Source organism: Rousettus aegyptiacus, unplaced genomic scaffold (genome assembly GCF_014176215.1).
Source record: "Rousettus aegyptiacus isolate mRouAeg1 unplaced genomic scaffold, mRouAeg1.p scaffold_m13_p_4, whole genome shotgun sequence".
Classification (NCBI taxonomy): domain Eukaryota; kingdom Metazoa; phylum Chordata; class Mammalia; order Chiroptera; family Pteropodidae; genus Rousettus; species Rousettus aegyptiacus.
Genome location: NW_023416307.1, coordinates 98,426,926 through 98,451,958, shown reverse-complemented (window position 1 = coordinate 98,451,958; position 25,033 = coordinate 98,426,926). Strand labels below are relative to the sequence as shown.

The 25,033-nt window shown below is 39.4% G+C and overlaps 1 long non-coding RNA gene across 1 annotated transcript in view; it reads left to right on the top strand.

Moving 5' to 3' along the window:
- LOC107513416 overlaps nt 1–19,394 on the top strand; it is a 46,387-nt gene extending 26,993 nt beyond the window's left edge. Inside the window, exons 4-8 of the long non-coding RNA XR_001597535.2 lie at nt 3,473–3,526; nt 15,653–15,841; nt 16,347–16,623; nt 17,869–18,012; nt 19,182–19,394. This is a non-coding gene — a long non-coding RNA (uncharacterized LOC107513416). The remainder of the gene's footprint in view (nt 1–3,472; nt 3,527–15,652; nt 15,842–16,346; nt 16,624–17,868; nt 18,013–19,181) is intronic.
- Nucleotides 19,395–25,033: the final 5,639 nt, after the last annotated feature.

The window sequence follows — 25,033 nt, the reverse complement described above, 5'->3', positions numbered from 1 at the left end:
AGATAGCATATCAGAAGGGTTTTAAGAGATTAAAAAGATTTCAATGAATGATATTGGAACAAAGAGAAGCAAAGGCATGCAGGCCTGAAAGTGGATGGTATACTGTTAGGTTTGACTAGAGCTCATGGGCCATTGCAGGTGGTGGTGTGACAGGAGATAAGGCCAGAAAAAGGAGAAGGGGGTCAGATTACGGGTCCTGAATGTCATGCCATAGAATTTGGTTTAATTATGGAGTAAATGAGGGATACCTGAGGGGATGGAGGAGGGAACTGAGTGGATGAAAGGTGTGTTTTTAATTAATTAATTAAATAAATATTTATTTGGTACATCCAATGTGTCTGGTGCTGCAGATACAATTTTAGACAAGATAGAATCACGTCTCTGCCATTATAGAGCTGACAGAGATGAACAATCAGATATATAACAATGGCAGCTAGTGATGAATGCTATGAAGAAAAATAAAGCAGTGTAAGGGAATAGAGTATAATATGCTGGTATTTAGGGAAGGCATGATATTAGGGCATAGTCCTGAATAAAGTGAGAGAATGAATCATTGGATGTCTGGGAGAATATAATTCTAGATATAAGAAACCACAAATGCAAAGGCCCTCAGGCAGGAGCACAGTCATGTTCAAGGTACAACACAGAAGCAACTCTGGAAGGAGTAAGCAATGGGAAGAATAGTGAGCAGTGAGGTTGCAGTAGTCAGGTGTCAGATCCTTTTCTAGGAAGGGAACTTCAGTGCAGCGTGAAAGGATTGGAGTAGGGAAACTCTCAAGAGCCTATTGGAATGACAAGGGCTTGAGCCGGGGCAGGAGCAATGGAGTTCGAACTATAGAGTCATACACAGGAGAAGAGCACGTTTTGGAACAGTACACAAAATAAAATTTCCAAATAGAACTGGCCTTGGGAAATGGGGCTTTGGGGACACAGTGAGATGGGGTACCTACCTCCCAATCTTTGGATCAATCATGTGTGATGGCAGCCATCAGAGGAGGAGGAAAACCAAAGTTCTATCTCTCTCAAAGTTCAGACCTTCAGTCTGTAATTGACCCAAAGAAGGGCGAAGGCAGAGACAGGGTTCATCTGCTACCGCAGCTCAGAAGCTGGGGCAGTCTCTACGGGGCATCAAGGAGAGCAAAAGTGTTCTTCCCCTAAAAAATAGAGCACTAGCACTTAACACTAAAGACATCAAGCACATGTGCCAAAAGTTTCTGGTTTGGTCTATCCCTAGAATGAAATGACTTGTTCTAACAGGTGGAAATACAAAGAATTGAAAGGCAGTGCAGGGAGAGGGGTTAATGCAGGTCAGAATGTGGGTTGGCTTGGTTTAGTTTCTTTTTGGCGTTTTCTTCTTAAGTTTTAGTGAGGGGTGGGTAATTAGTCCTTCGAGAGCCATATAAAGCTCTGCCTTCAGGGCTTGATGGCCAGGGAGCATGGTCATCATTGCCTTTGGCATTCTTCTCTACTAATTTTTTACCTCGGTATTTTCCTTTTCCTTCTTGCTTGGCTGGGAGGCTTATGAGCTCCTTAGGAAAGAATGCAGTACTTTCTCTGTTGGTCCTGCTGTGGGGCAAATGTTCAACAACAACAACAAAAAAAGTTAACTAACTATCTGTGGTAAGAGTGCCCTCTTTTGGTACACCCTACTTGTTTTTAACTGCCATTTTCCTGACTGCTATATTTTCAGGGTTAGTTATCTTCTTCACTAAGTAAATTGGCAAAGGAGAAAAGCAAAAGGTATTATTGTTGGGGATAAATTAATTTCACTCAGTGTTCTCTAGAACTTTCTTTAATAGTCATAATCCTTATTTGGCCATGGTCTCTGAATATTTTGACCAAGATTTCTTTGGGATTTACACCTAATCTTTTACTAATTCAAACAAAAAGTAAAAATGGCAGCAGTTGAAAATGGTGTTGATACAATTCATTTAATCACTTTTATTTCTCTGTTTCTGTGATATTTATTGAGTGCTTGCTCAGTTAATTGAATGCTTGCAGTCCAAATATTCTCCTAGGTCCTTGAGGATCCTAAATGAATAAGTTATAGTCCTTGTCTTTGCTGAGCTTGGAGTGTGGTAGAAAAGATGGATGAATAAACAGAAAAATTATAACACCAGGTGACAAGTAACTGAGGTGTGATCAATAAAGTACATGGTTGGGGGGAGGTGTGTGTGTGAATTAACTTTTTTGGTTAGTCAAACTCAGAGGTAAAGATATGAATGCCTCCCTGACCAGCATTATTCCTCCTAATGGGTGCATCTCTCTGTGCATTAGCCCTCGAGAGTCTAGGAACAAATCACGATAGCTTTAATATAGATCTATGTTACTAATCCCACAAAGTGATTTTAGACCCGAAACAGATACATAAAAATATACCTAAGTTTTCTCTTATTTTTTTCTATGTTCAGGGAAAGAAAATATTCTCTCTTACGATTTGAACATTTAGAGAGATACTACATCTCTAGCTTCAACTAAATAAATATTGCTTTTAATTACAAAATACCAATGAATAATGAAAGGGGTTATGTGTAGATTTTGCTAGAAATCATAGATTTGATAGAAATGGTTTCCCCCCCTTTAAAGGGAGAGTTATATTTAATGAGATCCTCCCCAAAGCATTCTTCACAAAGGGAAGCTTGCCTCTCTCTTGTCTCTTGTGACATTTCCACATTGACTCTAATCCATGATCTTGTATATATGTAGCTCTGAGTATTTCTTAGTGTCCCAGTGACTCAAAACCTTTTGTTTTATTTGGAAAATATATTAATGCAGTTTTCCGATTTTTTCCCTATGCTCTGAACCTTCTAAATAACAAAAGCTTTAATTAAAACTGGGAGAAAGACATGAGGGATTGGAGAAAGAGATAATATATTGGTGAGCTACATTAGTCCCCCATATCCATCTCTTGGCTATAAATTCAGGTAAAACATATTGGTGATATCTGCATATACTTCTCACCAGACATAGTTGTTCATTATTTAATTTTTATTTATCTAATTTATTCAAAGTATTTTATTTTTAATCACTTAGGATTCATCTGGCATTTGCATAAATTTGGTCATCTCTCTCCATATTGTTTTAACTCTCAATTGTGCACTGAAGAAAATGTTCCTATCCTTTAAAGCAGGACTGATAACCTTTCTCATAGGACAGCTATCTTTAGGATTTCAGTTTTTGTTCACTTTACCTCTATGGCTCATACTGCACGTTGCCCAAAAATATCTTCCAAACTCACGAATCCTTAAGAGGATCTTGAAGTATCCACAAAGTCCATAGGTTACATCCTCAGAAACACTGATTTTAACATTATCTTGCTGATTTGAAATAAAAACTTCAAATGGACTTAAAGGAACATAGAGGCTGAATGTAGCTCTGAACCTGCTTGGTCCTGAGCTGGTCCTGGTGATCTACTATGGCTGGAGGACAATTGAGCCTTTCAGTCTGTTTACCATTTAACTTTTTTTTGTAGGAGTAAATCAAGGATGGAAGTAAAACACTAAAAATGGCAGTGAGAAACAAACAGGTATGGAAAACTCTAAGGCTGAGGGGACAGGGTGAGGGCACCATAGTTCATTGGTTCTGTCACTCATGGGCTATGTGCCCTGGAGTAAGCCACGTATGTGCTCTGAGATTCATTTTCCCCATCTTTAAAGTGATTAGAAATGTACTTCTTGAAGGTGCCTCAGGGAGGATAAGGAAGGAGAGAAGATGGCGAAGTAGTTGGGGTTAGGGGTCCCCACTCCTGTTTCAACCCGAGCAGCTCAGTTTTATTCTATTTTATGTATTTGACTTCACTGTAAAATCTTGTTTGAAGAAAGCAAAATATCTTGTTTGATGTAGCAAAATAAAACAGAACACAATAAAACAAAAAACTTTTGAAAATCATTAGATGATTTCTAAATTTCTTACTAGCTCTAGAATTCTACGAGACTCGGAATAGTGGTATTTGTTGCTGCCCAGTATCCATGATGATGACTTCCTTCTGATTTTCCTGTAGTCATCTTGTGATTATTATGACAAAGCCTGAAGCTGCCAGAGGCCAACACAGAGAGCTTAGGCATCAAGCCAGTCCAAAGGCAGCTAAACAGAGTTGGGTGCTGGTGGCAGTCTTTAATTTCAGGACAAATTTCACCTGTGGCTACAATGTCTTTCAGGATTTTCAGTTTGAGTCACTAAATTTACCCCTACCCCCACTTTTCTTTCTTTCTTTTTTTTTTTTTCCTGAAACCATTTAGAATTGAGTTTTCTGTCATTTGCAACCAAAAGATTTCTAATAAAATCAGATAGTGTTAAAAACAAAGATGGTCAACAAATGTTTTATTGAAATATCATAAAGCAGGGGCCCCCAAACCCTGGGTCGCTGACCATACCTTTAAGAACCAGGCCGCACAGCAGGAGGTGAGCAGCGAGTGAGCCAGGGAAGCTTCATCTGTGTTTACAGCTGCTCCCCAGCACTAACATCACCACCTCAGCTCCATCAGATCATCAGGCATTAGATTCTTACAGGAGAACTAGTCCCTGGTGCCAAAAAGGTTGGGAATTGCTATCATTGAGTACAAAATAGTATATGCCTGAGATATAGATCAAGGAACTCTCTCCGACAGTAGAAAACTTAACTGTAGTATTCTGTCTTTTGTTTATGATCAGTTCCGATTTACTATCAATAGGATGTTCCTTTTGATTTGTTTATTTAACTAGTGATAAAAACTCTTACTCTGAATCAATTAAAGGGATAGTCTTGTTAACACTAATGTATTGGGACCATCTGAACTCGTGTGAATGTAGATAAATCTGAGAAATGTGAAATTGATAAAAATGGATAATTGCAAAATTACAAAGCATACTGAGAGATATGGCTAAAATCACCCTCTTGTACTGCTTGATGAGAGTGTACATTGTAACAGCTTTTTAAAGACAATTCGACAATATTACCAAAAGCCTTAGAACTGTGATCCTACATTGATTTATCAAGCCCACCTTGAGAAATTTATTCTAAGGACATAACACAAAGTCTTAGATACAGAGATGTTCATTACAGCATTGATTATGAGCACACACATACGCATGCGCCAAAGAAAAACATTCCAAGTGTGGAGCAATAGGGGACTAGTTCAATATGTGTGGCTTGTGTGCAGAGAGAACACCGCTCACCCATTTAAAGTGACGTAGATGAGTACCGTCATGGGAAGCTGTTGTTGACCTATCATTATGTAAAGTAGATTATCAAACAGTATGTATAATATAATCCTGTATTTGTAATATGTATATGTATGTGTGCATGCATGTATCATGGATATTCGTTTGGTCTAAGAGATGATCCAGTCCTTTGTTTAGGAAAGTGAAAAATGGCACCGCCAGCAGTCGATCCTGATATTGCCAAGTGAACATTGACAATAGCCACAGAATATCAACAGTGCTCAGACAAGGCCACTCTGACCATGTTTGGAACAAGATAAAGGACAAAGCCACTCTATAACCACAAAAATGACTAAATCTCTTCCTCTAATACAAGTGACTGCTACTTTCTTTGTTTTTAAACTAATAATAACTCTCATTCACTGTAGGACTTTTTTTTTGTAAGATAAAAATTAAGATATTCAGCATCAAATGGTCCTTTTTTGATAGAATTCAATCCAGATTCGATCCCTGTGGCATTAATTTCTCCTTAGAAGCATCCATAAAAAGCCCAAATCCTATGAGAAGCCCCTCCCAATTTTCTTCCTTTAAGGCCCCACAAGTGTGTTTCTTGTGATTTTGGTCAATGGGCTTTAATACTAATAAATGAAATAAATTTGACTTCCACCCACCAGAACTGGCTAGAAATTCCATCTCAGTTGAGCTTTACATGGTATGCAGCAAACAGCAGAGGGGCTACAACTGTTCAAGTCCCTGTGGGAGCTACTGAGGTGCTTATTCTCCTTTCGAAGAGGGTGGCTTCATGTCCTCTGTGCCACATTGGGTATAAGCATCTCATGCTGCAGGATTAGGCCAAAGATTGTCAGTTCAGCCCTCCTCCAGAAGCCAGGCCACTACTCGAGCACTCTCTGGGGTGGGGTGCTGCCACGGGTATCCTCCCTAGGGAACCTTCTTCCCTCCTAGTTCAGGCCTCTACTCTCACTACCATCCTTCTTCTAGGCAAGCCAGGCATTAGCCTTCTGGCATCTCCTAGCTTCTCTTTCTAGCTCTGCAACTGAAATGTATTAAGCTACTGAGGCTGAGAAGTTCAAAGAAGTGGGTTCAGGAGTGGGAGTAACAGCATCTTTTATTTTTTAAAAGCAGTGAGTTCAGCACACATCGATCTGTGGTGTATGTTCTAGAAAGGGTTCTGAATATGTATCCTGAAGTGTTAAAACTGGTTGTCTCTCTGTGGGTGTATTATGGATCTTTAAAATGTTTATGTATATTATCTTTATTTTCCAATTGTTTTTTCATCTTTATTGAAATATAATAGACAATTAGTTGCTTGTATTTACATTGTACAATTCAATGAGTTTTTTTCCAATTATAGTTGACTTACTATAATATACCAGTTTCAGTTGTATAGCATATTGATCAGAGATCTACACAACTCACAAAGTGATTGCCCCATTAAATCTAGTACCCCTCTTCCCCTTACATATTTATTACATTATTAACCATCTTCCCCATGCTACACACTCTAAATCTCCATGTCTATTCTGCAACTCTACTTCTTAATCCTTTTGCCTTCTTTTTTTTTCTCCCCAACCCTCTTCCACCTAGTATTCCTCTAAATATTCTCTGTATCTGAGTTTATTTCTGCTTTTGTTGTTGTCGATATTGTTCTTTAGGTTCCACATGTATGTGAAATCAGGCAATACTTGTCTTTCTCTATACGACCCATTTCATTCAGCACAATACCCTCTAGGTCCATCAAGGAAATATCTTTTTCCATCTCCTTCCTTTTAGTCTATGTGTGTCTTTTAATCTGAAGTGAGTCTCTTGTAGGCAGCATATGTAGGGATCTTGTTTTCTTATCCATTCAGCCACTCTATCTTTTGATTGGAGCACTTAACTCTTTTCTATTTGAGGTACTTGTTGATAGGAATATAGTTGCTACCCTTCTTCATTCCTGTTTTTGATACATGTTTTTTCTTCTTAAAGAAGTCCCTCCAACATTTCCTATGATACTCGCTTCGTGATGATAAATTCCCTTAGCTTCTTTTTGTCTGGGCAGCTCTTTATCTATCCTTCATCTCTAAATGATAGCTTTGCTGTATAATGTAGATCCTGGGTTTTCACCACATTGAACATTTTGTACCAAGCCCTTCTGTCCTGCGTAGTTTCTTTTGAGAAATCAGCTGCCCATCTTATAGGTGCTTCCTTATAGGTGACTAACTGCTTTTCTCTTGCTGCTTTTAAGATTTTTCTCTCTGTATCTAACCTTTGGCATTTTAATTATGATGTGTCTTGGTGTGGGCCTCTTTGGGTTCCTCAGTTTGGGGACTCTCTGAACTTCCTGGGTTGCATGTCTATTTCCTTCATCAGGTTAGGGAAGTTTTCCATCATCATTTCTTCAAATAGCTCTTCAACTTCTTGTTTTCCTTCTGGTACTTCGATGAAATGGACATTTTTACCTTTAATAATGTCCTTAGGCTCCTTAAATTATTAGTAGAGTCTTGGCTTCTTTTCTCTTTCCATTCTGATAGAGTGTTCTTGGGTTTCCCATCCTCTATATAGGTCATTTGATTGTTTTCTTTATTCACTTTGTTTATTCCATTTAATATACTTCTCATCTCAAATAATGTGTTCTTCATTTCTGACTGGTTTGCTTTTATAATTTCCATTTCCATTTTCATGTTTTTTTTATCTCTTTGTTGAGGTTCTTACTGAATTCATCTACACTTCTCATAAGCTCATTGAGCATCTTTATAATCAGCGTTTTGAACTCTGCATCTGTTAGATTGCTTGACTCCATTATATCTGGATCTCTGTTCTGTTCTCTCATATGGTTTCTGCTTCTTTGTCTTCCTATTTTGGCTGCCTTTCTGTGTCTGTTTCTCTGTACTAAGCAAAGCTCTTAAGTCTCCTGGTCTTATTCATATGGATTTGTGAAGTAGGTGTCCAGTGGCAAAGTCCTGAGAGTGGTTCAATTGCAGGCCAAATTTAGCCCAAGCCTGTGCCCATCTGGGGCTACCTGTTAAGATTAAGCGAGCAATCCACAGATACTGTGCTTATAGTTGCCTCAAAAGGCCTCATCATAAACCAAGGCCAGCTGCTACCAGTGTGAGTCTAGGTGCTGCACATCAAGGAGCACCTGACTCCCCGAGGATACATCTGGATGTGGCTTGGGTAGGGCTGCGAGTTGGGGAAGGCAGAGTTTCAGGGAATCCTTTGGGTGGAGTGACCTCTGTTATGCAGGTTGATGAAGTCTCCTCTAGGCGATCCTGAGTCTACACCCTGGGCAGTGGGATGGCTCAACAGAGGAACAATGGGCACTGCCTACACTTCTGTACAGAGGGAGTCTCTTCTTGGCCCTCACTTCGACAACTCAGTGTTCCCCTCCGCTGTAAGTCTCTGCTTGGCTGAACTGGCACTGGTGCTCAGAGCAAGCAGGTCCATCACTGCAAAAGTCCACTGACAGACATGGCCCCTTTAAGAGGCATCTGTAGCTGCCGCTGCCACAGTCTCCGTCCCACTCAGCTGCTGGGGACTGGGCAGCCTCACATCCTTGCCTTCTGCTATTGCAGAGAGATTTCTTTGATTTCTTCCTAATTGTATGACTTGTTCATCCATATCCCAGGTGATTTTCCTTGCCGTTTGCTCCTTATTTCTGTCATAACTTTGATTTGGTTGCCAGAGGGGTGAATAGAACTTCTATTATCTACGCCATTTTTCATCTCTCTTTGATATTTCTTAATGAATAAATACTTTCAAAATAAGAAAAAAAGTATGCCATTTATTTCTAACTAATAAAAGGGAAAAACAGAGAATGAAAGAAGAAACCAGGGCCCTCTGTAGTGGAATATACAGGTATAATGGTATAGTGTGAGTTTAGGACAGCCCTAGAGGTTGGTATTTTCTGGAATTCTGAAGTCCAAGCATCAACTTTTTGGCTCTGATCTGAATATTTTAATAAGCTGAGTGACTTTTTCATCCTCTATCTATTAATGAACATAGGGGGGTCCCATGGAAGTAGTAGAGGGTAATGGAGGTTCCTAATTGGGGAGAAATGTCTTTTGAAAGGAAAATGGCAGAATGGTTTAAATCTAGGTTTCATATTAGAATTTCTCAAAACCCAGGCCCCACCCCAGTGGTTTAATCAATTATTGATTAAATGAAGGATGGGATGGGTGAAGAATGGAGACGCCCCCCCACCCCCGCTCCTTTTTTTTTTTTTTTTTTTTGGTAGAATCAACCCAATTGCCTGAGGCCAGGTCACTCAGCAGGGTTTCCATAGGGAGTGGTCACTGGTTTTGCTTGCTTCCAATATAAAAAGTTGTACAGATTCCTAGTCAAATTCCAAGAACTGAGCTTCTCAATACAAAATTATCCTATCACAATTTCTCTTAGGGCCATCTTTGGAAAGAAAGGTAGGATCAGAAATTATTTCCTTCTGCCAGTGTTTTCTCAAGTATTGTACATATACTCCACCAGTACACAAACTATAGTTATTGTTACAGGAAAAAGTATTTAAAAACAGTATTTAATGGTATATACTTATTGTATTGCATATTAGAAAAAACATATCAAAGCCATGATTTCATAGTAGTGATATAATTTTTTGAAAAACATTTCATTTTTGTAAAAATGCAAGCCAATTGATGCACATGTCTTACATAAATTGTGGTGCAGGTGGTATGGTGAAAATCAAGATGATATTAATGGCTTCAGGGTGGGAGATAGTGGCAGGAATTTGCTTTGCCAGACCTTTCTGAAAGAGGTGAGGTTTGAGCTGCAATTCAGAACAGTGCTTCAAGCATTAGATTGAAAATATGCAGGGCTGGCTGAGAACTTAAGGAAAACAGAAATTTCTGGTCTCTACCTGGAAATATTAGTTCAAGAGATCTGGGATGGGGCCCAGGACTGTGTCTTTTCATGATGCTTTCCTGGTGATCCTGGTCCAGCAAGTTTTGGGAACCTGGAAGAAGAGAGCGACACCTCCTTTGGCCTGGAAGATGAGTAGTTCTTGGTAATTAAACTTGTTTTAAGTATTTGCTGGTTGTGAAATCTATTAACTGTTGTTGACTATCATCAGCATGGCTTTGAAAACCTTTAATTTTTAAACCATGCCTCTGGGTCTCAGCATTGGGGGTATGTGTGTAAATTAAAAATACACACAAGCGAGCATACTATATTCTAGCCAAAAACATATTTTAATCTGATTTAACCAATTAAACAAACAGGAGTGAATTAGGCCATTAGACTCAACAGGGCTACCAGGGCAAACAGCGTGATATAGACGAGGCATGGGAGTTGTAAAGTGCATGTTTCTAGGAAAGAAGATGCTGGAGTGGGAACTGTTTCATGGCAAAGTGATGTTTACTCAGTGAGTTTCATTGTGAGGCAGCTGGAAGGGAGTCCCTGGGTGGGATGACTCTGGGATGGAAACCCTGGGTTGGCGCTGTGAGGGTCCTGTGAGAAGGCAGTTGAGAGGAGTGTGGGTGAGGAGGGGAAACCAGAAAGCTACACTCACACCAGCAAGGATGAAAGAGTAATAGAATACTGGTAGCACCAGAGGCATAGCACCTTCACTGAGGGGCTGGTAAAATCCTCCTCCTGGGGGGGAAAAATTTTTTTAAAGCAAAATATTATCCTAGAGGACATTAGAAAGCAGAACGAATTCTTTATCAAAATCAAACAGGGCCAATACTATATGTTGTTACAGCAAGTGAGTATCTTGAATTTCCTGGGCAGTCCTTAGTTCAATGGCTCAGTTTTATAGTCTGACTGTGTGTTAGGTTATATGCCCTGATTTGGGGGTCAGAATACCAGGGTGGCATCCAGACAGTTGGGACATATGAATGGCAGAACCTCACCAATTCAGGGCGAGAGTGGATTCCTGGATCCCACAAGGCAGAGGGTCCAATCGCCCTAGGCCAGGCCACTCAGCATGGTTTCCAGAGGCAGCAGCCACCATTTTTCACCTGCTTCCAATTCTAAAAGTTCTACTCATAAATTCAAAAATTCAAATTGTTCTCTCTCCATATGATGGAAGAATTTTATGCCACCCTAAAGAAACCTGGGACAAAGATTTGTCTTTTTTTTAAATCAGTTTCTTCATATACGTATATGTTTTAAAAAATAGTTTCACTCTATCAGTCCCCTTTTGCTGTTTTTATTACAGAGGTTTACGTTACAGGATTTTTGATGAAATTTTCAAAGACGTTGGCTTTATGACAGCTTGGCTATACTGTGGAATAATTTCAAGAATGAAATTGATTTGGGGAACGGACAGAAGTAGAGTTTAGCAAAGATTGTCCACTAGGTGTCACTCTTGACCCAATTAAACTTGCTTGTGGTGTTAAAATAGAAGTCTATCTATAAAATATTTATTTCCTTGGCTACGTAAACATGAATAACAGTGTCCCCATCTGTATGTTCTTAGGTCCTTTCGTGGTGAACTCTGTCATAAAAGGCGACGAACCATACATCAGCTCTGTGGAGGACTAATTCTTATCACAGAGCCACTTTTATTAGGAGACCTCTTGCATGGTGCAGCTGGCTGCCTGAGTTGGATGGAGCCTTCTCAATTCACCGATTGCTTTTTATGACACGGGACCCCGTCCCTTGGGAGATCACACTGGACAATCCTGTTATTAGAGCCAGTGTTTCCAAAATGCCCCATTTCCGCTTGCTGCTTCCTGAAGTGCTGTCTCCCCGGTCTTTCCGGCCCGCTTTCTCTGGCTCCACCTGTCCATCATCTCCACGCACTGTCACCTGTCCGCAGCCACCAGGAAAAGCCACTTATACTGACTGGAGATGGCTGAAGGGCAATGTTTAGGGACTCTCAGCTGGGGCGGGGTTGGGATGGGATGGAGTTGGGAATGGTAGGGGGAGGCAGCCTCCTCACTGACACCATTTCTGGGAGCAGTGCAGGCAAATTGCTGCTAACAATTTTGTATTTCAGAATATAGACTTATTTGGTACAAGTATTGGCAAATTTTATTTGTTTCTCTTTTGCACTGCCTTCAGGGTTAAAAACAGACATACAATTTAGAGTTTATAAGAAAGCAACGGTCCAATTCAGAGATTGTGGTTCTAATTAAAAATAGATTTTATTAGTTTAAAAATTGTTTTTCTCTAAAATGTGAGTTCATCTTCAGAGAAGAAATTGGGCAATAACTAATATATATATAGCACTTTCCAGTTCAGGAGGTTGTTGTCTTCCGCACAACCTTGCGAGACGGGTGACTGTTGCTACTATGATTCTAACTAGGCCTACAGCTGTAACGCCCTATGCTTGACAAGCTGTAATTTTAATCCAGACCATCTGACTCTAAAAGTTATAATGTCTGTTAAACCAGTGGTTCTTAATCAGGGTATGCATCAGAATCGCCTTTCAACATAGGCAATTCTGGACCCATGCTGAACCTTCGCCATCAGAATTCTCCGAGTGTTTCATTCAATAAAGAAACACAAAGTAGGTCAGGTAATGATAGGTGTTTTAGGAATCAAAAACAAAGCAGAGTGAGGTAGCAGAGAGTGACAGAAGGTGCTATTTTATTAAAGCTCAGTTGGGGAAAACCAATCTCTCCCAGGAGGGCACATCTGAATTCAGACTCTAATGAACTGGAGCAGTAGCCTTTGTAGATGTAGGTGGGAATGCAGAGGGAAAGCAGATGCAAAGGCCCTGAGCCAGGGGTATGCTTGGTGTGGAGGAACTGCAAGGAGACCAGTGTGGCTGGAGTGGAGTTGATGAGGAGAGAGTACTAGGAGATGAGTCAGGAGGCAGCCTGGAGCCAGATGTTAGCCCTTCAACTGGTGTTGCACAATTTTTAAAACAGGTTCAGGAACAAGTTCTCACTCTTTAAATGCTTTTTGCCCCTCTTTTACCTTGCCAAGCAATGAAAAAGAAAAACAGGGAAGATAAAAGCACAGCTAAAATACAGCCCTGATGAGCTGCCACCATTGCAATCATCATGAAGTTGCAGTTCAGGGCTGTTAGAGAGACCAAGAAGACTGAAAATGGTTAGTGGTGAATGAGTAGCTGCTAATTTGATAATCACCGTGAATCCGAGTGAAACAGATTTGTTCGCCTCACTGTCTACAATTTACTTTTATTTGTGATTGAATTGTAATTTCCATTTAAAATCATTATAAGGAAACAATACGTTCCCATCATGCTCACTTAAGTACCATCCTGGAGTTTTTAGTTTTGCTTTAACATTAAATCTGGTCATGCTGTCTTTAATTCTTACCATCAGGGCCCTCTCTTAAGTAGATACTGTTCTTTTCCTTGTTGTGTTTATTGCGTGGGGACAAACTACACATGCCTGGAGAAATGGTGATCATGTTTTGTTTCTAAGAGAAGTGCGCATTGGTTACATTTGACGTTTTCTCTCTAGAGAAATATCTCCCATAATTTTAAGGAAAAATCTTTCACATAGATATAATTCAAAAAGTATATTTTTTAAAGCAAGAATAGAATGCCATATCCACACAATTTAAATATGGTACTGAAGTAAATCTTATACAATTAACTCGCCATGATGAATATATTAGATAGTATTAATGTTAATTTCCATAGGCACAGATTTATTATTTTAAATACCATATGGAAAATAAAATGATATGCTATGATTGGTCACTTGCTTAAGCCGGCTGGAAGAGTAAGATGAGAAGGGACCCAGACAAGAAATGCAGGTAAAGTAGCCTCTCCTACCACAGTCACAAACCTGCATTTTGAGTGATTGAAACACACAGGTAGGGAATGACTTCAGAACATGTGCACCCTCTCATGACCTCAGAATATCTTGGTGAAGTAGCAGGTTGTGAAACTGAATGCAAAACGTGATCTTCTGTTGGTTAGAACAAAATCCTATGTTTACACATGCATTCCATAATGCCTAGGTTGATATATTCACAGTATTGCCAGTGGTGGTCCTTTAATGGAAGGTGGTTTCTGGACAATTTCATTTTGTTGCTTATCTGTACTTCTTAAGATGAACATACACTTGTGAAATGGAGAAAAACTTGTAAAGTTTATATACTTTTATATTATAAGAAAAACACCACCAAAAGTTATTATTAGTTTTTAAATTATGCGTTTGTTGCATGATGTGAAGACCACATTCTGGTTTCCTCCCAGCCTCGGTGGTTGCTTTGTATCTCACCAGTGAATTATTGACTCCTATTTATTCTACTTCAACACAAACTTTGCCTTTTACAACAGAAAACCATAGCTTTAGTTCTCTGTAGTTTTTCCAGTTTTTATTATTATCCCACCAATTCAACATCGCAGAGGAAGGGACAATTTTTCTGTGGCTGTTAACACTTTTCTGGAGTTAGGCCTCAGGGAGCTCTTGGATTCTGGCCCACAGTGTCCGCTGTATCCCTTTTGTCCACTAGAGGACAGCAGATGATAGGACTCATGGGCCAAGGTTCACTTCCTGTGTTGACTGCTTTTTGGGAAAAACTAGAAGTGGTCCTGGCATATCTGGCTGGGTGTCACAGTTACTGTAATTCAGAGGGCCATATGGTTTATTTGTATTAGTGCAAAACAACAGAATGTTTCCCTTCGCTTCTGAACTAGGGGAATGCAGAAAATTTAACTCCTGCCCCATTGGTGGGAGTTTCTAAAAATGCCAATGACACAAATCTACACACTTACGAGCAGGATACCAAATAAGGGTCCTTTTATAAGATTTTCACACTATATACTACGTATTCTTGAAGGTTCTGGTTAACTAAATTTGAGGAAGGGGCTGGTATGAAATTGAAATATGGACCATAGGTAAATTGATCTTGCCCTCAAGGTATATGAAATACAAAAGCCAGATAATATGATACGAGTTCTACATGCAATTAAGGGGCTATAAAGGAGTGATAATAAGCAAAGAAAATATTAGGGAAATAAAGTTGACTTGGCAAGGATTTGAAGAAAGTAGTGTCTATGGAATAGAATTGAGACAGGGGTTGAAAACTGATGTCTGGCTGCATCCAAACTGCAGAAGTACTTTGATCAGTAGAATGCTTTAATTTTGTTTTAAATTTGTATTTATTTAGGTGGGTATGTGCTTTTTAGTTTGCTATACTCCCCACCATTCCCTATTGTTGTATAGTCAGAACTTCACACATTTCTCTTACATTCCAAACCTCTGAAGACATTTATGATTTCAATCCCTGGCTTAGAGGAACTGGGGAAAGAGGACACAGGAGGGAGGAGCCAGAGTAGCATGAATGTTGTGCTAGAACCGGGAGCAGGTAAGTCACACTTGGAGGGTGTGCAGTCAACTCAGACCAAGAAGCCATGTTGGAAAATAAGTTACAAGAAGCTGAGGGTGGTGGTGGTGGTGATTTGATCTGATACTACTGTAGAGAACTCTGTTAATTACCCCAGGATGAGAGAATCAGGAAGTTTTGGAAGAAGATACAGGAATCGACCTGGAAAAGTGCTGAAGATTCTGTTTCCTGTTCACTCTAATATCTGTTTTTCTTTGTTTGTTTGTTTGTTTGTTTTTTGCTATAGGTTTTGATGACTAGAATTGCTCAGCTGAAAAGAAACACTGAACTTTGGAGTCAAACATGTGACATGTGGGGGTGCTGTCCCTCACCACAACTCCAGACCTCACCCCAGAAAAATTGGGGACTTGAGAGAATCAGCTTCCCACATTTAGGACATGGGTCTCTTCTTGCACGATCTTGGTAGCACCACAAGGTGCCAATGCACTGCCCTGAAGTCAGCGCTGGTCCTGCTTCTGGCCTTGAGTCAATGACTCACTAGGGGCACAGTGATTTAATTGCTGCACTTCAGTTTTCTCATAATTATTTAAAGGAATTGCATGAGACAGCTTCAGAAGATTTATTTAGCATTAGTTTCTGATAACTGGAGCTCAGAAAAGAAATGCTGACACCCAGCTCTTACAAATAAACCAAGCACGAGTGCTCTTAGGAAGAGTATTGGTCTCATTGCATTGTGGGAGGAAACAGTGGGAAGAGAGGTGAAGAAGGGCAAAAAGTGTGAGGTCTAATTAGACCTGGGTTTCAATTCCACTCCACCGTTTCCTAACCATATGACCTTGGGAAAGCCATTGAACTTCTGTGAGCATCTATTTCATTTGCAAAATGATGGTGCTGGGGTGTGTTTGCAGGGTTTTCTTTGTTTGGAAATTAAATGAGACAGTGTAAATGTCTGACACATCTTCATTCCTACTTCATCCCAGGTGGAAGTCACTTCTGGAATCCTGGAATTCTGCCTGAGAGAGGAACTCTAAATGAGAAAAAGTGAAATCTTAAGGACAGCGTTAAGAGTTCATTTGTATGAGAAAATCCATGGAGAGCATACGTGCCGACGTTTCCTCAATTAAACGTCAGTTAAAACTCTGAATAGTTAATATGCCGTTTCTGGGCAGTTTTGATTGTCACAGCATTTTTCTGTCACTCCGTTACCAAAAGAATCAAAGGAAGAATTGTGTTCAGGGTCCAGAGGTTGCTTCTGGGGTAAGTGGGAAAGTGCTAGCTGCAACTGGTGGTGATTTGGCAGGTGCCGTAAAGAGCCTTTGACCAGAAAACACCTCTGCCTATGTATGCCACTGAAGCCTGCAGGATGTCACTGGAGCCTTATTTCTTTGACATAATTCATCTTGTTCCTCCTAGAGTCATTTGGCCATCTCCAGCAAAAGCCATGCATTTCAACACTCCCGAGGAATGCGATACACCCCTCTCCTTAATAGTGCAATTGTCTGTAGGAAAGAAGAGAGTTGAGTGGGGAGATGGGATGGCTATGAATTGAAGCAAGTCTCCAGCAGGTGCCTCAGTGATACCACAATTTCCTCTAGAAAAACCTCGGTCATGAATCTAGTAATAAAGTCATCCAATCAACAACTAACTAGAGGGGCCCATGTTAGATTTTATCTAATTTTTAGATAAAATCTGTTTTGGATAGATTTTTGGATCATTTGCATGGCATGATGGCACTAAATGTGATTTCATAGTTTCATAGCATAACAAAGAAAATTTCTTCGATTGTTTTTTCCTTGAAATGAGGCCTAGGACTACACATTAACCTCTAAAAAGTCTTGGTGGCCTGTTTAAAACCTAGTCACAGATTCCTAAGGACAGAAGCAGCTTGGTCGAGGTTGGGGTGGTGTGGGAAGGAATGGAGGTATAAGGTGGAGATTCCGAAGGAAAAGGAGCCACAGTGCCTGGCTTTTAGGTGGAAGGAAGAGAAAGAGCTTTCTGCAAGGATGGAGGAGCTTTCTGCAAGGATGGAGGAGCACTAGTCTTGGGAGTTGGGGGAGAGGGAGGAGGGGTACGAATGAGGCACCTAGTGCTAAATTTAAGGAGGCACCCTCTGTCAGGTTCTCATGAGTGTGGGCCTGGCGCCTGAGAGTGAGTGCCTCCTTATTTTATGTCTTGGAAGTTTGGTTTTGCTCATCCAATTCCAGGCCCTGGACTGAGATGACTCGACATTTCTGGTTTCTCCAAGACAGTTTTAATACCACTTACTTTGATTACTTAAGAGGTTCTGATAAAAATCTAAATAGCACAACTTTAGGGAAGAAAGTCTCAGATGATTATAGAGCTTATACCATAGTAAACCGAGGTCACAGATTAACAGGTATAAACATTTGTCATGTAAGATAAAAAATAAAAAAAACAAGTTTTCTCCAAACTAGGGTTTGTTTGTATTCCAGGTACAGGCATATCTTGTTTTATGGTGGTTTGTTTTATTACACTTCACAGATGTTGTTGTTGTTTTTTTACAAACTGACGGCAAGACCCTCTGCCACCAAAAAAACTGCGACTTGCTTTACTGTGGTGCTCACTTTATTGCAGTGGTCTGGAACCAAGCCCACAGGATCTCCAAGTCATGCCTATATTCGTCTGGTGAGCTGAGATTTCCTTCTTTTCCTTCACATTCTTTTCTTTTTCGACTCTCTTCCTCTATTCCTTTCTCCCCTCTTCCTTTTGCTCTTTGTGACACTACTGAAGTGACTGCCTTTCTTTTTGTTTCTTTCTTCCTCCTTCTTTTGCTTCCCTTGCTTATAATAGATTCAGAGGGAATAAAAGAATCGAATATCTGTTTCACAGCCATTTCATAAACAATACAGGCTCCTTTCTTTCAGTACCACTAGGCAATGAAAAGCGCTGTAGGAGGACATTTGTGACAGTAGAGTGATGAATTCATGACGACTCTGCAGTGTAGACTTGAAACAGGTCCACTGTGTTTCTCTGCATTTAGCCGAGACCAAACCAGAATGAATGCCCATGGGTACTCAGCTGGATACATGAAACAAAGAGGTTTTCTATTTTGTGATGAAAGGAAATAATTTGGGGGGAGGGAAAAAAACCTATCCAAGCCAGAAGTTTAGTTTGTGTTTGTTTCAGCCAAATTGCTTCAAGCCCTGTCATATACTTCATATACTTCTGTGACCCTCCATTGTTGGAGAAATGTTTTTAAAGCTTTTCAAGGTGTTGTTAAACCTCTCCAGAAGTTTATTTTAAAATGGAGTTACTAACATTGTTTTTTCAACGTTAGATCATATTCAACATTCTTTACCTGAGTAACTTGAACTTTTTGAACTAAGTTCCTTTTCTTCAAATTCCATTTTGAAGTAGTCACAGCTCACGTGAAATGGATTTCAGAAATTTATTTTAAAATCAGATAAGGATTAAAAAGTTCTAGTCCACCACAACAAGAGGAAGGATTAACATGGCTTATGCCATTCTCCTTATTCTTATTTAAAACTTATCATGATAAAGAATATGAAACATATTACATAGAGACAAGAAAACAAACTTTCAGTCACGGGTGGAAGCCTAATGTGTGTGGTTTCGTATAACGCACACTGCACAATGCTGGGGACTCCCTTCACATTGACGCCATTGAGCACTTGGATATTTATTATAGTAATTCCCTAGCAAATCACTTGGAAATGTTTTGGGGAAGGAGCTCCCCTTCCACACCCCAATTTGAAAAGGTGCCATCTGGAAAAGCAGTGGTCCTGATGCTAATTTAATATTTCAAAGGTTTATTTTTGCTTCTTTGGTCCTAGGCCTCTAGCTGAATTGAAGTGATTAATCTGGATTGTTTGAATCCTGCTGTGCTTAAACTTAGGACCTTTCTCTCAACTTGCTGATAATTCCAAAACAAACAAACCAAATAACCAAACAAACAAAGGTATAGTATTTGCATTCTTCAGTTCCCCTTGTTTTCATTTGCTTTCTCTTAGGCCTGCTTCTTACTGGTTCTCTCCTTAGTCCTTCTCTTATGCCGGGTGCTGTTCTAAGCTCTTTTTTTTTTTTTTCTCTATTTTTTTGTCTTTATTGAACTATAATAGACAATTAGTTACTTTTATTAACACTGTACAATTCAATGAGTTTTTTTTTCCAGTTCTAGTTGGCATACAATAATATATCATTTTCAGTTGTATAGCATATTGATCAGAGATCCACATAACTCACCAAGTGATCACCCATTAAATTTAAAACTGCTCTTCCCCCTTACATATTTATTACAACATTATTAACTATCTTCCCCATGCTACACACTCTACATCTCCATGTCTATTCTGCAACTATCCATTTGTAATTCTTAATTCCTTTGCCTTTTTTTGGTCCCCTCCAACCCCCCTCCCATCTAGTAGCCCTTTAAATATTCTCTATCTATGAGTTTATTTCTGCTTTTTGTTGTTGTTGTTGTTGTTGTTGTTGTTGTTGTTGATTTTGTTCTTTAGAGTCCACATTACATAAAATTATGAGATTTTTGTCTTTCTCTATCTGACCCATTTCATTCAATTCAGTACCCACTAGGTCCATCAAGGCAATACTTTTTTCCATCCCCTTCCTTTCAGTCTGTGTGTGTCTTTTAATCTGAAGTGAGTCTTTTGTAGGCAGCATATGTAGGGATCTTGTTTTCTTATCCTTCAGCCACTCTGAAGAGGAATTTTTTACTCAAATGGCTAACCTTGAAATCAGCTCTTTGTTCTGCTTCTGTAGACATGCCTGCTGCATAGGGTGAAGGGCATGGTGACCTCGAGATCAACTGAAGACTCATCCTTCCCTTCGCTTATTCCGTGTAGATAACAAATATATCCCCTTTGCTTGTTAAGTCCTATAAAAGTAAGGTTACCCCTGATTTCGGGGCCCAGATCTTCAGAGTGCTAGCTCTTCTGGGACCACCAGCATAATAAACCTGAGTTCTCCAACTCTCTGAGTGGTGCTTGATTTCTTGCCAGTCTGATTTTTCTGCAACAACTCTATCTTTTGGTTGGAGCACTTAACTCTTTACCATTTGAGGTACTTGTTGATAGGAATGTAGTTGTTACCATTCTTTATTCCTGTTTTTGATGCATGTTTTTTTCTTCTTAAAGAAGTCCTTCCAACATTTCTGGAACACTGGCTCGGTGATGATGAATTCCTTTAGCTTATTTTTGTCTGGGAAGTTCTTTACTTGTCTTTTGACTGTAAATGATAGCTTTGCTGGATAAAGCATTCTTGGTTGTAGATCCTGGGTTTTTTACCATGTTGAATATTTTGTGCCAAGCCCTTCTGTCCTGCATAGTTTCTTTTGAGAAATCAGCTGCCAGTCTAATGGGTGCTCCCTTGTAGGTAACTAACTGCTTTTCTCTTGCTACTTTTGATAGATTCTAACTCATTGAATCCTGTTTTGTTAACCCTTTTTGAAGGATGATGAAATTAAGGCTCTGAGAGAATTATTTGCCTGTGGTCACATAGCCAGTCAGTGGCAGAATTAGGCAATGTGGCGTTAAAGTTCCTACTCATAACCACTCTACTCTTTGGCCTCTCCTGAGTTGGTCTGTTTTTCTTGAAACCTGTGCTACTGTATAAAGTCCTATTTTAAACTGCTCTGGTCATCCACTGTCTGACAGTGGTTCTCTCCTTCCTTCATTCCAATATTTTCTCAGACCTCCTTTGGCCACTGTCGTTTGGTTCCTCACCAGGCCTCCTTGAGGACCAGCCCTAATTTGAATCAATTCTCTTAGTCTTGGTTCCCTCCAATTCCAATTTTTTGCCATTCTCTACTGACTCACAGATGAGGTGGACTCTATCCACCCTGTGATAGATGAGGATAGAAATGGGCAATTGCTATTAAGAGCTATGTGATTCCTGGGCCTTTTTTTTAACCTACCAATGTGGCAAAGCCTCAGGAGTTGGTAGTGCGCTGCCTTGGTCAGAGTGTGGGGAAATGGAAGTCTCATTTGTTGGTGGGAAGATATACCGGTGCAACTGCTTCGGAGGGCAATTTGGCAACCTCTGTCACATGCATTCAGAATATAGCTAAACTCTGACCCCATTTTAGTGCCTCCACTACTGCCACCCAGATCTGAGCCACCACATTTTTCACAATAATTTTTTACCTCCTCTGTGGTCTCCTTGCTTCCACTCTTGCCATTCTCCCCCACCCTCAAAACAAAACAAAAACAAAAACACACATTTAAAGCATTTTAAAACAAAAGCCAGATCATGTCACATGTCCTTCTCAAATCCCTCCATTGGCTTTCCTTTTCATTAAGAGCAAAAGCCCAAATTCTTGTAGTAGGCTGCAAGTCCCTACATAACTTGGTCCGAACACCTCTTTGATCTTATCTCTTATTCTGTCCTTGTTCCCTTTGCTCCAGCCACACTGGCCTACTTGTTTTTCCATGAACATGTCAGCGATCCTTCCATTCTAGAACCTTCACATGGGGTGTTTCCTCTGCCTGAAATAGTCTTCTCTAGATATCTGCAAGGCCAAATCCCTTACCTCCTTCAGGTCTTTGATGAAATAACACCTTATTCATGGGGGCTTCACTAATCACTTGATTTAAGATTGCAACCTCTTGATCCCATTCTCTTTTATTCTCTTCTACTTATTTCTATTGCTGTTATCTACTAATATGCTACATGACTGACTTATTATGGTTTTATCTGTTTTTTTTTTGTTTGTTTTGTTTTGTTTTTTTTTTATGAGACTGGAAGATCCACAAGGGCAGACATACATTTTTCTGTTTTGTTTTTTGATGGTGCCTGGCAAACTGTCAAGTAAATATTTATTTATAAATATTTATTTTAAATACTTATTAACTATTTTTTGAATTTATTAAATGGCATTTTACTCAGCAATTCCATTTCTAGGAATTTACTTTGTGACACACTTATACATGTATACAAAACAATATAAACACTGCTAGTCATTGAATATTGTTTATTATAGAAAAAGACTGAGCTGTTATCTCAAAAGATTAAGCATTACCTGAATGGGGCTTTTTAAAGGATTGGCCAAAGTGTCAAACCAGATAGAAAAAAAAGTTGGTTTGTGTTCCACTACTTCCTAGAAAGTGGGGGCCAATATTGAAGACCAGATAAGTTACAGTCAAAACTTCATTTTCTTTGTACCTCTGAGTAAAAATTTAAAATATATATATATGTGGAGTTGTACTTTTCCCATTACTTCCAAATTGATGAATAGGTTTCCAGTAATGCAAAAACGTCTCTGTTTCTACTCTTCCTCATGCTCTCCACTTTTAATCCAAAATGCCTGATCCAGAAAAGGAGCCAGACTCTTTCCTTTTTTCTCCACTCAATGAGCCTTTTCTCAACTCCAGGTCCCTTAAGGCAATGCCAGGTCTTCGCTGGAGCAAAGGGAGGAAATGAGACTTAAATTGGACATGAGTTGGGGATTTTGAACAAAAAATGCAATTTAACTCAAAGTGTTAAGAAAATTATACAATCTTCCTGAGAAGTTCTGTAGGAGAAAAGGAGATTCTTCAGAGTTCAGTTAAATTATGGTGCATGAACCAAAAGTTACCTTGATTTAAACTCCACTGAGCTGATATTTCTTAATAAACTGAATACCTATTTCCCTATGTAAAGACAGGAGCATATCTTGGAAAACACAGTAAACTGTTTCAGTAATTATCTTTGGGGGAGGGGAGTTTGAGATGGGATTCATGTGGGGAGAAAATGTACTTTTCACTCTGTACCCTTTTGAAGTTAAAAAAATAGCATGTACTTATATTACTTAAAAAAATGCAAATAAATTAAAACTAAAGTAATTAGAACCATATGATACCAATAGAGCAGAAGGCCGAGTTAAGAAACAGCCCCAAGAGCTACATGTTAGTTCTATGTATATTAAAGGAGTTTCTTACTAATGAGAGGAATAATTGTTGTGGGGTAAACCAGGGAACTTGTAATGGAAAGAAAGCGAGATTTGCTGGGCATGAGAAGGAAAACTATTCTTTGCACTTGGAGGAAGATCTGTAGAAGATGGAGTAGGAGACCCTTGGACCAGAGATGAATGTTAGAAATCAATATGGACTGCTGATGCTTTTGCTTGAAGGGAGGTAAAAGTTGTGACAGATGCCTGCAAAGCTTTTGGCAAGGAATGGGATTCCATTTGGTATGATGCATTTCAAGGTTAAGCTCTTTTGTGTCTTGTAGATGTGGCATGTTTTTGGCTCAGTGCTGAATCTTGGCGTTTGGGATTTACATAATTGCAGAAGGCGTTTAGTCAAGAGGCAATGAAAAATGATTTGGCTTGTGAAATTTGATGTAATTCCTCACACTTATGTTCAAGCAATAGAAATCACCACCAACATATCAGGAAAGGATTCTGCCAAAGAGGAAGAAAAGAGAAGGGTCATTTAGGTTAACACATATATTTAAGCTTATTTCCTCACATGTGATTAATTCTATTCTCAGTTGTGTGAAATAAATAAAAATTGTGGAATAATACACATTCTGTGTGTGCAGACGGTGGCTAGAGAGTGGGGCAATAACCCTGTCATGTTCCTGAACTAAATAAGTGCTTGTCGAAGGAATTCTGATGAAATGAGATGTACAATTGGACGTAGGACTGGATGCAGTAAATGTGGCCAGTCCACACAAATACCTGCCACAGTTCTTTTCCATGATATTCAGAGATGAAAGGAGAAAAGCTATAAAATATTAATATAAATAGTCAACAATGCAGGTCTCTGCCTTGCTTTAGGAGTCTTTGCCATTGGGGAGCACACTCCAAGGTGTCTACTGGATCTTTAAAAAAACGTCGCTATTGGCTTTATCTTGATGCTTGTTACTCATTTAAGCCACTGGATCTGATGGGGTCGGGCCAGTCATGTTGCATAGGGAGTGTAGGGAGTGTCTTCCCAAGGAAGAACTGCTATTCCAACTCCTCTTGGCTCATTCACACTCTATTTCTACTGAATTTTAAAATGGAAACTTTAGAGTTAACAAGTAGGAATGCTTCTATTGCATACTCAAAATGGCTGGAGCAAAATAAAGATTTGGGTGGAGAGGAATGTATAAAAATTGTGGTATGTTGAACATATATAGCAACTAATATTGAACAAACTATTGTAAGTATCAATGTTAATAAGTATAAAATATGTTAAATGAAAAAATAAGTTGGTAGATGAGTTAGTATTTAGGTAAATACACTATTATATATTACTTTGGGACAAATACACATGTAGTAAAAGTATAAAAATATAGGGAGAAACAATAGGCACCACATTTGGAGGAATAAAGTAGGATGAAGGATTTGGAAAGGTTACAAAGGGAGTATCAAATACATCTATTAATGTTATTTTACTTAAAACATCTGGTAAGGTTGGGATAGAAGTGGAAGAGAAGGGAACAGAACTTGTTGAAAGCCTTACTGTAGAAGGAGAGTGACTGCTTCATTTTTTTTTTTTGGTTGGCAGTGTCTTTGCATTTCTGAGCCAGGACAGACAGTGGGGAGGGGCAAAGCATCTTTCTACCTTCTTTTCAGCCATCGGGTTTTCTGCAACCCAGTGCCAACACATTCATGGGTCACCAATTATATTTCACAATCCGATTCTAAGGGCTTTGCAAATAATGGCCATTTCTCCCAGATTTTGGCAATTAATTGCCAGTTTTA